The sequence below is a fragment of the Giraffa tippelskirchi genome, chromosome 12, assembly GCF_054371585.1.
Source record: "Giraffa tippelskirchi isolate mGirTip1 chromosome 12, T2T-mGirTip1v1.2.pri, whole genome shotgun sequence".
NCBI classification, from domain to species: domain Eukaryota; kingdom Metazoa; phylum Chordata; class Mammalia; order Artiodactyla; family Giraffidae; genus Giraffa; species Giraffa tippelskirchi.
In genome coordinates this window covers 127863417-127878427 of record NC_137286.1, presented here as the reverse complement: position 1 = coordinate 127878427, position 15011 = coordinate 127863417, and the positions used below count along the sequence as shown (strand labels likewise).

Below are 15011 nucleotides of genomic sequence, written 5' to 3'. Positions count from 1 at the left end.
ATGACAGAGAATGAGAAGGTTGGATGGCATTACTGAATCAATAGGCATGAGTTTGAGCAAACTTTGGGAGAGAGTGGAGGACAGAGGAGCCCAGTGTGCTATAGTCCATGGGATCACAAAGAGTCAGACATGACTTAGTGAATGAACAACAACAACATTGCTTCTGATTTTGTTAAATTAGCTTGAAACAGACCAATAAACCTGCTGGAAACAACTAGGAAAATCAAGTAGAATATATATTAAAAATTTGTTTAAAGGCAGTAAAGAGTTGGCAAGGCAACCAAAACTTGAGGGGTCAGTACCAAGGATAAGGCCTGAACCTGATATTCTGTGCTCCAACTATCCTTGAACCAATTGGTGATTTGAACATAACCAGGGAAAGGCAGAGATGCTGAAGAGACATATTTACCATCTTACATGTTAGAATAAACTAATGAGCCTTAGGCCCATGTGAGGTGGAAGGAAACTAGCAAACACCTATGATATACGCTTAGAATCTGTGCGAGGGTACATCTGAGGTGTAATATTAAACAAACACACTGTGCTGTGCTTAGTCGTGTCCATCTGTTTGTGACCCAATGGACTGTAGCCTGCCAGGCTTCTCTGTCTATGGGGATTCTCCAGGCAAGAATACTGGAGTAGGTTGCCATACCCTCCTCCATGGGATCTTCTCAACCCAGGTCTCTTGCATTGCAGGCAGATTCTTTACTGTCTGAGCCACTAGGGAAGCCCAAGAATACTGGAGTGGGCAGCTTACCCCTTCTCCAGGGCATCTTCCTGACCCAGGAACAGAACGAGGATCCTCTACATTGTAGGCAGATTCTTTACCAGCTGACCTACCAGGGAAGTCCAAACAAATACACTAGCCTTCACAAAGAGTTAATCTCAGTTTTGAATCAGCTCAATTTCTGGTTAGATTATTGTGATGTCCACTACCTTAGATTACAGTCAAGATCCAAAAGATTTAGAATTTCCCTCTTATGAAAATTTGGAGGCAAGAACAAGAGTTGATGTGTGGACAAGTTAGAGATCCATGATAAACAATCCAGATTTTGTTTATACTCATGAAAGTAGCAAACAAGAAGAACATCTCTCATAAAAAGAGAAATTCAAATTGAAAGTGGTGCATCCTCATTTGGCTAAGGTGATCAGCCAGAAGTGAAAATGGATTTTCTCCAGAAATATTAAACTATTGATATTTATACTCCATTTGTGGATTTTTTTTTTCCAGAAGAAAATCACCCATTTATAACATGCATTTCATAAAGTAGAAGTGCTCACATTGTAAAAAATATGTGAAACTGGGTGAAATTAAAAAAAATTAAAAAAAAAATCTGTTAGGATGATGCATCCGTAAGAATAGGGAAGTTCTCAGGTAAGCCTTATATTACATCTACCTCTTACTGGGAACAATTCTCCAAACAGCACAGAAAGCTGGAATCCAAGCAGAGTGCCACGTTCCCAAGGAGCTGAGAGATCAGAGGAAAGTTTTCAGGAGAGGTGAGACAATTGGAATTTTGACACTGAAAAAAAAAAAAAATTACACAGAAGGGGAAGCAGGTGTCCCCTCCGAGTCCCTGAAATAAAGCGTGGTTACTTAGATCCAGGAAGAGCCTCCCTGAAGACCCTCAAATAATGGACCAGTTGAGAGAAGACAGGAACCCTTGTGATTGAACAACTCTGAAGGAAGTTAGAAATCTGATCCCAGCAGAGATGAAAGTCCATTTGAGAGACTGGTAAGATGGCAGTAATTTTGAGGTATAAGGTAAATAAGTTCTGAGGATCTAATGTATAACATGGTGACTATAGTTGGTAATACTCGACTGTATAACTGAAATTTGTGAAGAAGATAAATCTTAAGTCTTCTCATAAAAAAGCATATGAAATGTTAGATGTGTCAATTAACTTGATTGTGGGAACTCTTTCACAATGTATTCTGTATTAAACCACCACACTCTACACTTTAAATATATTACAATTTTAATTGCCTACTATATCTCAACAGAGCTGAATAGAAGATGAAACCTACCTGAAAAAATATAGCAGAACTCAAAAGGCCTAAAAATTTTCATGCAATAAAGAGCAAGAAATAAAAATTCCCAGACTTATGAAGAAACAGGAAATGTGACGTATAGTTTACGAAAATGCAGTCTATAGAAACCAGTCCTACAGCGTGAAGTCCAAAAGAGAGAAACAAATATATGAATGCATATATGTGGAATCTAGAATAATGGTATAGATGAACTTATTTGCAAAAAAGAAATAGATACACAGATGTATAGAACAATTGGATACCAAGGAGGGAGGGAGTGGAGTGGATTGAGAGGGTGGGATTGGCCTATATACGCTACTACATATATAATAGATAACTGATGGGGACTGACTGTATAGCACAAGGGACTCTACTCAGTGCTCTGTGGTGACCTAAATGGGAAAGAAATCCAAAAGAGAGGGGATGGATGTGTATGTATAGCAGATTCAGTTTGCTGTACAGCAGAAACTAAAACAATATTGTAAAGCAATTATTCTCTAATAATAAAAAGAAAGAAACTAGTTCCAACATACTTAAAGTTGAACTCAGCTGACAGTTCGTTTAAAGCAACTATTATAAATATTCAGAAAAATTAAAGGAAATATTATTGAAAATACAGGTTATGTCAGGAGAGAGATAAAAACTATTAAGCAAACACACAAACCAGATTGTTCCTGAACCATATCACTTCTGGATTATGATATGTATACACAACATACATTGAACTTGGCATGGCAGTCATTTAGCACATAAGCATCATGCTTTCTTATTCTTTTTGTTGGTCATTTCTTGATTATTCTGATGGGACAGAGGATGCATAGTAGTCTTTGTGAGTTTGGAAATCACACTGGCTATATCATTCAGACAAGTATTTAGATAAAAGTTTTCATTGTATTTCAGTCATATTTCATGAAAACCTATCCCATTACATGCTTTTAAAATTTTTTTCAGATAACACAGTGGCTTTTCCACTTAATTTGTGTGTAAATATTTCAGCTTCATCAGCATCTGAAAAATTAGTCTCCTATCTGATGACTCTTAGGTGTAAGGATCTTAGGAGAAAAAAATTGAAAGACCAGTTGTCCATTAAAATGTTTTATATTGAATCATTAGAGAAAAGAGAAGATAATCAAGAAGAGAAAGAAAAATAAGATTCAAAGTGGCAATCCTAAACTTGTGACTTCTATGGATTTGTTCTGATAGACAAGCTGGGAGGGTCATTGCTTGTCTTCTGTTTTTTTGTTTTTTGTTTTTTAAATACAAACAGAACTTAAAATCCTGACTTAGTCACAGGGAATTGTATGTGACAATGACATCAACAGTATCTATATATTTGTGTTCCCTTTGCTATGAGTTACCATGAAGGTTTTGTACAAGTCATTTACTGTGAATCTTTAACGTTTTTGTTTCCACTGTAGCTAAAAACAATACCACTCAAACCAAAACCAAAATATACTTGGCACGCAATGCTACTAGAAATTTTGCCAGTCTTTCTTCTAAAAGGAGGAAGCATTCACCACCACTGCAGCCAGAATGAATCTGACTCTGGCTTTCTCACAGCACCAGTTTTCCTTATTATATATAATTTTAATTGACCTTTTACATCAGCATACTTGGTTCACTTGAAGTTCATAAACAGTCTCATTTTGTATTCTGTCTTGGCATGGTCACCAAACTAATTTAACCTATATGCACAAATATATAAAAAATAAGGAAGCTCTTTTGCCAAAGTGGTTCCATTTTAATTTCCAATATAGCTGCAGTTCACAAATCACATAAATACTCAACAATGAAGTATTCAAAATTGAAATTAGATTTAGCAGCACCATCCAACATTTCATATTCTTTCCTGGCAGGCATTTTTATTTCCTATTACTTTAAAGAGAAATCATGAAAAAAATGCATAATGAATTCTAGAAATTGAAATCAGTGAAACAGATAAAATCCTATTAGTGATTTACTACATGATTTTCCATGGCTTGTAATCTGTAGTACATGATTAAATTACACCATTAAGACAGCATCACCGACTCGATGAACATGGGTTTGGGTAGACTCCGGGAGTTGGTGATGGACAGAGAGGCCTGGCGTGCTGCAATTCATGGGGTCGCAGAGAGTTGGACACGACTGAGCGACTGAACTGAACTGATTTTGAGAATGTCTAACTTTAAGAAATAGCTTTCCATTTATAGTAACAATGTTTCCTTAATTCTTTTTGCCAATCTACTAAATGCTTCATAAATAGCACTTAATAGGCACTTCTAGTTACTTAATTTTAAGGAGTTTTTTAATCCTCTCTTCCTCTCAAAGCCACACCAAAATGAAAGTACATAATAAAAAGCTTCAAAAGCACATGGCTAAAGTAAAACTGAATGGAAGTTAACTGGAGAACAAGGCATGTAACCAATTTCAGAAAGATGAAAAGGAAATGAAGAATTAGCCAACAAGAAACACTGAATATCAAGCTCTTTCCCAAAGGAAATGACAAGAAAGCAGTTTAATAATTTTAACCCTTAAACTAAAGAAAACTTCAAGATTTGTATTCACTGAATGATACAAAGCCTGGGTATAGAATAAAGATAAGAACTTGAAGACTATTCAAAAGTCTCTAAGAGGTAGAATTAGATTCCAAGGTCTCTGCTTCTATTCCAGAAACAACACATCCCTCAGGATAATTTATGGATCAAAGAATCCAAAGAGACTTCTCCAAAGAATCTCAGGCTGACAAAGGACAAGAAGCAGACCCAGGACATTATGTTTCCTGAGGTGTTTTTGCCAATTTCCACTCCCCTATTCCCTTATCATCACCACCACCAACAACAACAACCACCAACCCCCCACCCCCCAGCTTCAAGTAATACCAGGATAAATATAAGTGCATTAGACCTAGAAAATGAACTTATGATTGGGGGGGGAGGAATAGTTAGGGACTTTGGGAAGGTCATGTACACACTGCTGTATTTAAAATGGATAACCATGTGAAACAGAGCACCATTCCATGTTCGATGCATGTGACAAGGGCTCGGGGCCGGGGCAGTGGGATGATCCAGAGGGATGGGAGGGGGAGGGAGGTGGGTGGGGGGTTCGGGAAGGGGAACACATGTAAACCCATGGCTGATTCTTGTCAATGTATGGCAAAAACTATTACAATATTGTAAAGTAATTAGCCCCCAAGTAAAATAAATAAATTTATAAAAAAAAAAAAAAAAAAAAAAGAAATGCAAAAAAAAAAAAAAAAAATAAAATAAAATAAAATGGATAACCAACAAGAACCTATTGTATAAGAACGTGGAACTCTGCTCAATGTTGTGTGGCAGCCTGTATGGGAGGGGGGGTTGAGGGAGAATGGATACATGTATATGTGTGGCTGAGTCACTTCTCTGTTCACTTGAAACTACTACAACATTGTTAATTGGCTATATATCAATACACAATAAAAAGTTTAAAGTTTGGAAAAAAACAAAAAGGGAAAAATAATAAACGGATTAAACCAATCACGATACTTGCAGGGCTGGCTAGGTTGCTGCCTAAGCAATGTCCATGAATGCCTCAGAAGAGAAATGGTTAGAGGTGTTGGGAATTCAACATTATTTTCTACAACAACTTGAAGTACAGAGTCTTTGGGCTATAGGTTTCACAACTAATGTCTCAATATTTCCATTGAACTAACAACATGATGATAATAATTTAGCTAAACAGAAAACAGTCTACATAATTCACATTTGATTATTTTGATTTTAAAAGTAGCCTATCTAAGCTATGTGAAAAATTATTTTGTTTCATATTTCTGATTTTATGAATTTTGGTGCTTACATAGACTACTTCACACAAATATTTTGAAAGAAAAATACACCTGAGAAAAGCATTCAGTTATAAGGATTTTGTGAGGTGAAACAAACAATCATGCCAAATAAAATACTTTGTGTAAAAATTATATTTACTTTCTGATGATACTCATTGAGTCATCACTATGAAAATTTCAAATAAAAAATTTTGGTGGTTGACATTCCTCTGGAAACAGATTTTCAGAGGTGTGTGCTTTCCTCACAATTTGTTAATTACCCTTGCAAATAAGCAATACTAAATAAAAGTGTCCTCAACTGAATCTTTGAATAATCCCTGTGATATGCCACTCCCCTATTTTTCATACATCTCAAAAATTAATATCATTATTTACTTTGTTTTGCTCAAGCTAAATAAACTGGTCATTCTTGACTCCTTTTTTACATATTTCATGTAACCCATCACAAAACATTTCAAAGCTATCTAAAATACATATATCATTCTCTATCACCACTTCCATTATAAATAGCTAATACTATTTTTGGAATACTACAATAGTTCCAAAGTGACCTTGCCTTCATCCCTGTCTACCAACTTCACAAAGACTATTCTCTGTATAGCAGCCAAATGGTTACTTCAAAATTCTAAGTCAGGCAAGGCCACTGAACTCCCTGCACAGAAATCTTCAATGGCTTTCCTGCTCCTTATTGATTTACTTAATGTTTTTAAGAATTCCACACAGCTTCTCAACTCAAAATTGTTTTGCACTTGCTGTCTCTACTCTTCACAGATATTTGTACAGCTCAAAAGCAAATTTAATTAATATTATAATATATATAACATATTATGTCTGCTATATTATATATATGTATATGTCTCTACACAATTTTACATACTCCGTTATGCATATAACACATGTATATACATGTATCATATATGTGCATATATATATAATTTATTAATAATGTTTGCCACATTGAATAGCGATTTGTATATCATCTGGATCTTGCTGCATATGGTAGAGTGCAAGACAGAAGAGACTTTCTTTTCTTGTATTTTGCCATATGACCAATAATATCTGGAACATAATAAGTAGAACCTCAATGAACAGCTTAAATGAATGAATGACTAACATACTGATTCTATGTTTGTAAATATTTATTTTTTAACTATTTTTCATTGTTTTTGGTTTTAAAGACTACTAATCTTGTGTGTATCCCCAGAATAAAACTTATATAACGTATATTTGCAAATATATGAAAATACTATGGCAAATTTTAACTGTTAGATTTTATAACACATAGTCACACAGATCATTTGTCAAGATTCTGATTTCTCCTGCTTGGTGAGAAAATTGTCATTTATTTTGACATTTCAGATTTGTTACACTGTTTTAAATTATCCTATACTCTCTCTCTTTAATAATGTATCCAAATAAAAAATACCAATTCAAGATTTTTCCTTCTTTTTGCAAGCTAACAGGACATACACAATGCCCTTAATTTAGCATTATGTTTATTTAAACAAACAACATAGCTCTCTTGAAAGACACACAAAAATATATTTTTCATAAATCATCATAAATATTGAAATTCTAAATCTTTTCAAACTGCTCTGTGAAATTCTTTCATTCTGCTCCTCCAAACAGAATGCAAATTATACTAAATAATAAATTTTCACTCATTTGCCAACGTCTTTAAAGTAAAAAAATGTGATTGCTTACCATTAAATCACTCTGATTTTGTAACATATTTCTGGTTAATTGGTCTTCTGCAACCTGGTCAGAGGAAATGAAAAAAAAAATTATTTGGTTTACAACAGTACTATTTTTTCATTTTAAAATATATTGCTAAATTGAAGAAAAATAGTTAATTTCCATAAAATAAAATTACTGGAAAAAATGCATGAATAATACTTTAGACTGGCTATAGAGATTTTAATCAGTTTTCAGCACCTGTTGCATTCTAACATTCCTAATGGTGATCTATTGTCTAAGTTTATATACATTCATAATATATAAAGTAACTGTTCCTACATAATCTTGATACACAATATTGTCCCTAACTTTGCACCATTGATTCATAATGCTAATTATCATTTAACTTTGGACTACAGGTTAAAGTTAAAAGGTTAATTTATACTCATTAACTATGATTTCAAAATATATGTCTTAAGAAAAACATAACATATCCCATAAGGAGGATTTCTAGAAAAATTATCCATATTCCTCAAGAGATTATTTGCTTAAAATGATTTACCTGAGTTGATTTATTATGTTAAAATATTTGTCAGTGATTTACTCTAATTTTTATGCCTTCTTGTTTTCTGAGAAATTGTAAACCATTAAATATAATTCTGACTCATAGAAAATATCTTTTTTCCAAATTAGTTTTTAATGTCAATATCATCCACATAATTTATTTCATAAAAGTCCAAATTAAATCACATTGTATGCTTTATTATTATAACTCTTTTGGGTAATTTCCACTCTATTACTATCTAGTCATTGTAAAGAACACTTAAAAGACCTTTCAATAACACTTTTGCTCACTATTAATTTTGGAAGTGTTCATCATGCAATTTCATGATAAGTGGCAAATTACTTCTAGTTGTTTAATGAAGCCCCTTTTTACTCACAATGCTCCTTTATTTATTGCTCCCTTCTTTTTTCTGCATCAATTTGATATTATGTATTAGTCATTCAAGGACATAATTAACAGACAGTCTCTTTCTAATTCTCAGGACAAATTTTCAATGCTTTTTATAAATGTATCAGAATTCAGTGGGTAAAGCAAAAAAAAAAAAAAAAATCACTGAGTGCTTTTTTGGGAGAAAGCCATATAGATATTCTGAAGCAAAGCCAATAATGAAATTATTTGATATTATTGATTAACACAATGTTGAGCTGAGGAAGAGTTATAAAGAAACTGTGAATATTTTAAAATTCTTATGGATAAAAATAATTTTAAAATTACAGTGCTTAAATTTTATTGCCTAATTTCATCATCTTTATGGAATGATAATAATGATTACTTTTGAACAAATCTAAATGGAAGAGCAGAAGACTGACAAACATTTAAATCATCTTACACTCATGCAAATGTTTCTTTTCCTTTCTAATAGTGACCACATTATGCTTTACTTACAATTTAAAATCCCAGCTTCAAAGGCATATAGGTTCGTTCCAGATAGTTTCCAAATTGATGTCATTCCACATAAATTCTTCAAAATGCATTTCAATACTTATGAAACCATAATATTTGCTTTTAATGTGATGTTTTTTCCTTAGTAACTATCGTAATGTCACAATTTTTATCATATGCTATCATCAAAATGGTCATTTGAACACCATAAATTATCAGTAAGTGTTAGAACATTTTTTCATATTATAGATGGTGGAAATAAATATTTTAGCAACAATTTCATATATTATTAGGGACTCAGGTAGGTAAGAGTCAGAATTATTTCAGTTTTGGCATGAAGTTGCAGTAGCTTTGAAATGCCCCTAATTATTACAAAGGGAGAAATAATACTGAAAGGCAAACTGAATGCCTTTCAGTATTATTAGGTTCCTGACTACTTTCCATGGTTTGACTTAAGAAACCCTACTAATACTCCACTATAAGTTTAAATGAAATTTTAAAAATACAATCTGGTATCATAATGTCTTCATTGTGCTCATATTAAACTTGCAATCTTAATAATGTCAGTTTTGTTTGCATTAAAATCATGTGTCCATATTTAAAAAAAATAAAAGATTCCTCCTTTGTCTCACTTTTTGCTTTATTAAATTCTTAACTAAATAAAATTAAATAATTTCCAAGGTCTTTTTTTTAATATAGTCCAATACAATATGAATTACCTACGTTAAAAAAATATAGACTAGTCTGAGAAATGACAAACCTAGGCAGCATTTTAAAAAGCAGAGACATTACTTTGCCTACAAAAGTCCATCTAGTCAAAGCTATGGTTTTTTCCAGTATTCATGTAGGGATGTGAGAGTTGGAGAATATAAAAGGCTGAGTGTCTGAGAATTGATGCCTTTGAACTGTGGTGCTGGAGAAGACCCTTGATAGTCTCTTGGACAGCAAGAAGATACAACCAGTCAATCCTAAAGAAAATCAACCCTGAATATTCACTGGAAGAACAGATGCTGAAGCTGAAGCTCCAAACTTTGGCCACACAATGTGAAGAACTGACTCACTGGAAAAGACCAGATGCTGGGAAAGATTGAAGGCAGGAAGAGAAGGGGACAACAGAGGAAAAGATGGTTGGATGGCATTACCAACTCAACGGACATGAGTCTGAGCAAACTCTGGGTGATGGGGAAGGACAGGGAAGCCTGGCATGCTGCAGTTCATGGGGTTTCAAAGAGTTGGACACGACTGAGCGACTGAACAACAAAAGTCTGAGTAATCTAGCAGAACAATTTCTTAGTGAGGATGGGAGAATGTGGAGGCATTCCTAGAAGCTTGTTTAGGATAGTGATGTGACTATATGAGCTGTATAATCAGAATCTTTCCAAGATCAACCTGAAAACAGTTTACCAGTGGTCAAAGTGGATGACATGGTTGGATGGCATCACTAACTGGATGGACATGAGTTTGAGCAAGCTCCAGGAGTTGGTGATGTAGAGGGAAGCCTGATGTGTGGCAAACCATGGGGTAGCAAAAAGTCAGACACCACTGAACGACTGAACTGAACTGAGAGTAGGCAAAGGAGGTAAAATTAGTGGCATCTGTATCTCATTTTTGTAATTAATCCTGTTCTTAGCAAGATTTCACTATTGGCCTATAAGAAAAGCTGAAGCTATGAATAACCAACAGTTGAATGAGAATTCAATATTAGATTTGGCTGGTGGTAGAAATGTGACAAGTATGAAGATTATCTGTACTCAGGACTCTCCACGCTATAATTTGCTACAAAACTTAAAATCTTTAATTTTACTAGTAGTGAAAAAAGTGAAGTATAAGTCTCTCAGTTGTGTCCAACTCTTTGAGACCACATGGACTGTAGCCAGCCAGGCTCCCCTGTCCATGGAATTCTCCAGGCAAGAATACCGGAGTGGGTAGCCATTTCCTTTTCCAGGGATCTTCCCCACCCAGGAATCAAACTCAGGTCTACTGCATTGCAGGCAGATTACCATCTGAGCTAACAGAGAATCCCCTCCACTTGTAAATTACCATTTTCTTCTTTGCCATTCACCTGACACAGCATTTTAATGAAGACAAATTCTTAGATTATTTTGCTATCTTGGTTATTGCTTAGTTTGTCTAATTTCCCATTTGGAAATATGCCTGATGAAATGAAAACTCTTTCCAATAATATGTATCTTTGGAAAAATGTTTTTCTGGAAAGATTATCTAAGATATAGAAGGCTTAATAATATATTTTGTGAACTATGAGTAAATAAGAGAGCATTTTATGTGCTAGCATTTGTCTTTGTGAGTAAAACCTGAAATCAGGGCCATCTGATTTTTCCATCTAAGTGTAAGGAACCCAAATGATGAAATGAAAAAAAAGGGATATTCCATGATGCTCACAGATTCCAAGACAAACATTAGTAATTACCAATTACAATACATAAATTTAAATCACAAAGAGTTTTACTTTTAGGAATTTGTTTACGGAAAATTTTATTATAATTTCACTGGCTGAGCTAAATGGCATATTAGACTCAACAGAATAAATTATCAGTACATTTGAGAATAAATCAAAAGATTATCTGAAACAAAAAAGAATTAAGATGGGAAAAATGTAAGAAAGCAAACTGTGACAGATGATAAAGCAGATATGATGGTTAATTTTATGTATCAACTTGGAGAGTGCTTTTGGATGAGACTGACATTTAAATCAGTGAACTTTAAGTAAGCAGAAGGAATTCCTTAGAGGTTCAGTGAGTAGGACTCTGTGTTTTCACTGCCAAGGGTATGGGTCTGATCCTTGGTGGGAGAACTAAGATCCCACAAGCCATGCAGCATAGCCAAAAAAAAAAAAAAAGTAAGCTGATTGTTCATAAATGGGCCTCAAAATTAGCTGAAGATCTGAATAGAAAAAAAAAAAAATCCAGCTTCCATAGGCAAAATGGAACTCTTCAACAGACTTTCACTGGACTGGAATTGCAATATCAGCTTTCTTGGGTCTCTGACCTGTGGACCTATACTACAGGTTTTGGACTTATCAGCCTCCATAATTGTGTAAATCATTTTCTTATAACACACCTTTTTTTTTTTAAAATCTCTGTATTCATCCTATTGATTGTATTTCTCCAGAGAACTCTAGTATAGCAGGATAACAACTACTCACAGTCTATAAAGAGAGATAAAGACAGGAGGAGACTGGCAGAAAGATTGTTAATTATACTATTGTTAATATTTTTCAAAGATGAAAGTCATAAACTCAAGCAAGTTAATTAAAATGTTTAAATATTAGATGATTTACCAAAATGATATGTAGTTGCAGCACATTGAAATTTTAGTACTTTGGCCACCTGATATGAACAGCTGACTTATTGCAAAAGACCCTGATGCAGGGAAAGATTGAAGGCAAAAGGAGAAGGGGGTAGCAGAGGATAAGATGGTTAGATAGCATCACCAACTCAATGGACATGAATCTGAGCAAACTCTGGGAGATATTGAAGGACAGGGGAGCCTGGTGTGCTGTAGTCCATGAAGTCACAAAGAGTCAGACACGACTTAACGACTGAACAGTGGCAACAAATTGAGAAATTGACACTAAAATGTACACAGAAATGCAAAGATCTAGGAGGTCAAAACAAAAACCAAAACAAAAAAGGGCAAAGTTGAAGAACTTTCATTTCATTAGTGTCAAATCTAGTTATAAATTTATAGAAATCAAGAGAATGTGGCATTGGCATAAAGGAAGAAAACTAAATCAATGGCTCAGAATGTAGAGCCTACATAAGAAAAAATACTTAAAAAACAAGTAGATTTTTTTTGAAAGTGCTAAACAATTTATTAGGAGAAGAATTGTTTTAATAAAATAGTGATGGCACAACTGAATATTCATATGGTAAAAAGAAACCTGCCTCATACCTTATTCAACATTTGAGATGTATTAGAGACCTAAATGCAAAGATTTAAAATTTTAAATTTAAGACTTCCAGTTGAACACACACAAAAACATCATTGCAACCTAGAAGTTATTTAAATATTTCTTATACAAGATACTGTAAGCAATGATTGTCAAAATATTGTATTAAATTTTTTTAAAATACACTTTAAAAAACTTCATTTAATGACACTGTATTTATAGAATTTAAAACTTCCTAGAATTTGTACCAGGGTATAAAAATAATTCCTATAGGCTAATGTCCCCTCACAAAAGTAAATTACTTGAATAAAATCCTCACAACAGAAAACAGACAAATGTTCCAGGTAATCACATGAAAAAGTAATCCATATCATTTTTCAGTAGGAAAATATCATTAAACCAACAATTAGAAAACTATCCTGTGTAAAATAGTTATAGGAAACGAAAATAACTTACTATCTATCGAGGCACAAGAATAAATTTAAATTGATTAAGACTAAAGTATGAATATTGGATACTGGGATCAGAAAGTGTAGGAAATGTCATTAAAATTCTGTGTTAGAGAATTATTTCTAAAATAGGTGTTGTGTCAAAACAAAACATAAACCATAACTACATTAAGATTACTCAAAATACATATAAGGACAATGAATGACAATACACAGCAGAGTAAATTACTTTTTGGCAAAAAGTTCATTCAGGTTTTTCAATAAGATATTACAGAAAAACTTTTTGGCCTGTATATATACATATATATATATATATATATTATATATAATATATAAAAAACAAAACATTTTGTTATAAAAAATATATATTTTATTATAAAATAAATTTTGTTATAAAATATATATATTTTATATATAATATATAAAATGAAGGATCACTACCATTTACTACATAACAATTTGTAGTACACAAATCAATACAAACAGAAAAAAAGGCATGTACAGATAATTTAGAGAACATTATAAATAGCAATAATGTCCAGGTTATATAAATTATAAATAAATGTCTAGGTTCCATGGACAGAGGATCCTGGAGGGCTATGGGTCCAGTTCAATAGGTTGCAAAGAGTCAGAATGACAGCAACTAAGCACGAATTTTTGGGCTTCTCTGGTGGCTCAGATGGTAAAGAAGATGCCTGTAATGCGGGAGACCAGGTTCAATCCCTGGGCCGGGAAGATTCCCTGGGGAAGGGAATGGCAACCCTCTCCAGTATTCTTGCCTGGAAAATTCCATGGACAGAGGAGCCTGGCAGGCTACAGTCCATGGGTTGCAAAGAGTCGGACATGACTGAGAGACCTCCACTATAAATAGCAAATAAACACATAAAGAGACTCTCAACCTCTTTAAAACATTGGAAATGCAAACTAGAACAACAACAAAATCATTTAATACCCAAGAAATCAGGTAAAGATAACTTATACTAAATGTTGGGACTGTATATAAACCAAGTAAATAATTGGTGTACAGAAATATGCATGATTAATATTAGATTCAAAATAATATGCAAATAGAGCAATCTTTAAACCATTGTGAAGAAGAACTTAGTATCTGAGGAATAATCCAGGGAAGGACAGACACATAAATGGAAGTATGAACTCGCTTTTCTCTGATAACCGATGAGCGTGAGTAGAAGCTGATTGCCTCTTAATATTCCGTCTTTCCTTCCCAAATTATGCCGCACATCCTCTCATTCCTGTCTATCCTCTCCTTCTAAATCCTCCTTCTATTCCTTCTCCTATTTTATTTTACTAACAAAACCAAACAGGCCACCTCATGGAATTGCAGGAGACTCATGAGGGAATACCCCCAATATTATTGCGCTCCATTTGTTCAAATACTTCAGCATAAACTTTCTTGTTTACAAGCATTAAACTGACTATAAATTTTATTGAAAAGAGAAAGCGTATACAAATGGAATGTGTTTGTGTTCTCATATGTGAGTACTGGGCTCTAGATGGACAATTCATTATCCCGTTTGATTATTCTTAACCTTTGATTATGTTTGATTATTAATCAAATTTATAATCAAATTAACTTTGATTAACTTTGATTATTCTTAAGCTTTTTAAGGCATGAAGGATTTTTATACTTAAATATGTAGAAAACCCTTAAGATTAGCTGTCTCACATTCCAA

The 15011-nt window shown here is 33.6% G+C and overlaps 1 long non-coding RNA gene across 2 annotated transcripts in view; it reads right to left on the bottom strand.

The window, feature by feature from the left end:
* The window catches only part of LOC145529451 (uncharacterized), a 144715-nt gene that overhangs the window by 52754 nt on the left and 76950 nt on the right, over positions 1 to 15011 (bottom strand). For both annotated transcript variants that reach the window (XR_014071244.1, XR_014071243.1), the window contains exon 2: positions 7539 to 7592. This is a non-coding gene — a long non-coding RNA (uncharacterized LOC145529451). The remainder of the gene's footprint in view (positions 1 to 7538; positions 7593 to 15011) is intronic.